This window comes from Arachis ipaensis, chromosome B08 (genome assembly GCF_000816755.2).
Source record: "Arachis ipaensis cultivar K30076 chromosome B08, Araip1.1, whole genome shotgun sequence".
Classification (NCBI taxonomy): domain Eukaryota; kingdom Viridiplantae; phylum Streptophyta; class Magnoliopsida; order Fabales; family Fabaceae; genus Arachis; species Arachis ipaensis.
The window spans coordinates 122454100-122458364 of NC_029792.2; the positions used below are offsets into that span (position 1 = coordinate 122454100).

A 4265-nucleotide genomic window follows, 5' to 3' on the forward strand; every position below is an offset into this window, starting at 1 on the left:
GTAACTATCACACTTATCACAGTTTATGAGTTTGAAATTCGGGGACCAAATTTTTTAAGGGGGAGAGAATGTAATAACCGAGAGAGTGTGAGAAAAAAAAAGAGAGAGGGGAGAACACGTGGGGGCACATGCCCCCACTTAAAATTTTATTTCTCTCTTCTCCTCTTCTTCGACACTCCCCCCTCCCCTTCAGTTCTTCTTTCTCTTTCTTTTCCTTTCAAAAATCAAAATGTAAAACCCTCATTTCTCTTCTCTTACCAACTAGATTTCTTCATCTCTTCTCCTTGCAACCAACCACCCAATATCATCAAACTCACCTTTATCATCTTGCTTTCTTTTCTTTTCTACTCTACCTCTATTTATTCAAAATCTCATTTTCTCAAAACCTCCAAATCATGTGATTTCAACTTAATGAGTGAAGGAAGCATTCAACTTTTGAGTTCTGATTATTATTGAGGTTTCAAGGTAACTCTTTGACTCAATAATTAGCCATATCTCCAATTTTTGTCATCCCTATATTTATGGGTAGGTATAAATCCGAATTAGGGTTATTAGGGTTAGGAAATTTGGGGCTTCTATCATATTGAGTAAGATTTTGTTAATTGACAACATTAGTAGCTCACAAATATTATTATTATCATATTTTTAGAGTTGTAGAATTATTGGACATCATTTGGTAGCTCGTTGACGTGCTCAGAGTTGCTTCCGGTTCTTTGAAATCAAGTTGTGAGTAGATATTATGTCTATAATTGTTTTTAAGTGTATTATTATCAATATTTAAATTGGATCATTATTTTTGGACCTTGGAAATATTCGATTATTGTGATTTTTAAATTTTTGAAATAAGTATTGATTTGTGAAACCTATAATTTTATAAAAATACACACGAGATGATATTTATATATTTTGTAAAGCATATCTGTTTTCTTATTTGACTTTATTGAATTTTAATTAAATTTTAGTATACATTCTTATATATATATTTGATTTACTATGGAATTTAGTAATATGTTAAAGCATTAGAGATTTTTATAAGCGAGTTGGTTTGGATTGGTTTGGGAGACTCTGACTAGAAAACCGTAGTTAACGGCGGTTATGACGTTAACCTAGATGCATCTGGCTCAGACCTCAGTTAGCAGGGGCGTTGCTAGCCTAACGTATAGGCCACACATTAGATGTGTTATACCGTACGGACACACTAGAGGAAAGGGCTACCCTTAGAGGTGGAGCCGCCCTAGGTGTGTAATATTCGATTTGATTTGACTTCTGAAATGAGAACTCCCATTTCAATTCATTCTACTTACTCATTTATCTATTTATTTGCATAATTAGTTAATATGGATTCCTCATCTTTGAAAAGAAATATAATTTTTATGGTAAAACTTGTATTATTTCGTGTGGGTTATAGATATAATATTTGCTCATTGAGTTGCAAAACTCACCCTATTATATTCCCATGTTTTTCAGATACAGAAGTCATTCCAGGTTCCATTCCACCAGTCCCTCAGTAGATCTTAGTCATTTCAGTGAACCCTTTTCCAAGGGCTAAGTAATTATGTAATGGAACCTTTGATCAAAATCTAGATTATGTCAGTGCTCCATATGCCACAGGCAAGATCCTCGTGTGGGTTATGTTATTTTGCATATCGAACTGTTTAGATAGTAATTATAATTTAGGTATGTAAGACTTGTGGATTTAACTATACACTCTAGTTATCGACTTAATATATATAATGCGTATTTTGGACATATTGGGTTGTGGATATGATTGGAATATCTTGTTGTGGTTGTCTCTGGAAATGGATGTTTATTTATGATATAGGAAGATAATTTTTATATTGGTAAGGTCCTAGAAATAGAGGAGATTCTGTTCATTTTTCTAGAAAAATTAGGTCGTTTGCCTTGCGGAGGGACTTGTCCCTTGAGCGCCAGTCATGGCTCGGTTAGGGTCATGACACGTGCTATGTTATGCGTTGAATGTGGCTTCAACCCAAACCTTTCAGGGGTTGCTCCTCATCCTCACGTCCAACGTGTTTCCTTGTGCGTTAGACACACCGAAAATGGGGCATTCCTAGGGATTTCTTAATCTTTTCAAATCCTTCACTAATCCTTCAATTCTTCAAGCACTTAATTGGTTGGCTCAAGATTTAGTTACAAGCCCGTGATTTTAATAAGGCACATCAAATTTTAAATTTCAATTATAAAAAAGAAAAGTATAAGTAGACAATGAGAATACTAAACAATGTGAATAATGGATATGTCGGATATTCAATTCAATAGGTATGCAGATGATTATGTTTATTATTTTTAATTAGATGGTTATTTCTTTTTATTCGATTTACTCATGCACCGTTAACAATGGCTGGATGTTCAATTCATTAGGTGTGCAGATGGTTATCCTAATGTTAAGGTTTAGGAGGTAATTCGAGGGATGGAGTGTTTTTTTACTTTGTTGGGTCAATTTTGGAGCCCATTATTCATATTGTTTATAAAAATCATTGTCTACCTAACAAAACTCTTATAAAAAAAATCATTAATTAATTAAGAATTATTAGAAAAAAATTGATTTGATCATATTTTTAACAATACTCACATACTCATTCTTAATGTTCTAAATGTGATTTAAGGTGATTATAACTACTTTTAAAAATACATTTCAAATATAAGCACTTATGTCCTACTTAATTTTTATTTATAACGTTACATAGGGTGTCCAAGTGTGATAAGACAGTGGGATGACATAAACCAAACCAAAGTGTCCAATTTGAAAGCCATGTTATCAATGTCAAAAAATTTTACTTTCCTAAGCAAAATTCAGTTTAAATATTCTATATTCTATTAGTTAATTGGTACCGCAAAGTTAGGGCCAAATTAGAGGGTTTGTGAGATCATACTAACAAAGATCAATTATTGGATTTTGTTAGCATATATATATATATATGCTATTTTGATTTTCCTTGTTACTTCACAGTAACACTAGCTCGCACACCTAGCTAGCAACACTTTTTCTCCTGCTTGTCGACTTCATCCACATGTTTTCTGTAGTTTTTGTCATATAGATCTTGTTTTTTTGAACAAAAGGAGCTCAACACACAAATATGGAGCAAGCAGGAAATAAAGACAATAACTAACGGTACAAAGAATCTAATCCGTTGTCATCTCCGGCATTGCCATCAACAACCAAACGGATCAACCCGCACCATTTCCTGTAACTTAAAAATGACCTATTCTTGATAGCATCAACTCCTGTCACAGAGTTCTGAAAAATTCTGCGATTTCATTCCAGCCAAATGTTCCAGACAACTGCAAAGAATCTTACCAACCACTTGTTTTGTTCAGAGTTACCACCAGGCACTTCAGTCCAACTCTCAAACAGCTCTTTGACCATCCCTGGAACTGTCCAAGCTCTATCAGCACTTGTCAACCACGTACACCACACCTGCCATGTAAACTCACAGCCAAGAAACAGGTGATGCACAAATTCTATTTCCTTTTTACACAAGACACAAATGTTATCATTATGATGTATAATGCCTAGTCTACTAAGTCCTTCTTTAGTGTTGACTCTGCCTACTAATACGAACCATTCAAACAGTTTGACTCTTGGAGGCACGAATCCTCTCCATATGGTATTAGTGAAGCTGTAACTTGTGATGTCATCCGAAAGAGTCTCTTTCTGCAACATCTGCATAAAGGAATTAGTAGAAAAAATACCTGTCCTGTTAAATTTTCATATAATTGTATCCTCTCTATCAGATGCTAGTCTGACTAGCCGTAATCTGTCATGAAGTTGATTGAGTAACTCTAGCTCCCATTGGAATAATTCTCTCCTCCACTGAAAGTTCCATATCCACTCTAACCCATCCCAGAACCCACAGTCCCCTATGACAGATCCTTGTTGATTTGAAACAGAGAATAGTTTCGAAAAATTACCTTTCAAGGAGCCACCTTGTAACCAATCATCCTGCCAGAATCTAATATGTCTGCCATTTTCCAACGCCATAGACAACCCCACTGATCATCTTATCTCTTACTTCTTGTTCTCTAATATTAAGTTGGCAAATATCTTTTCATGGGCCACCTCTGGATGGTAAAGGCTATTTTGACAACATGACAGTTGGGTTCAGCTGATTACGAGAACAGACAACCTTTTTTCACAACGGGCAATCTTCTTTGGAAAAGCGCCACCACCACTTGAACAGAAGCGACACATTTGTAATTAAAGCATCCCCCACCCCTAAACCACCCAACTTTTTCGGGGCTTG

General features: G+C 35.1%; 1 long non-coding RNA gene across 1 annotated transcript; it reads left to right on the plus strand.

Moving 5' to 3' along the window:
* On the plus strand, positions 298–1498 carry LOC107612024. The gene is made up of 3 exons (XR_002352089.1): positions 298–465; positions 650–726; positions 1468–1498. It is a non-coding gene; the product is annotated as an uncharacterized LOC107612024 (long non-coding RNA).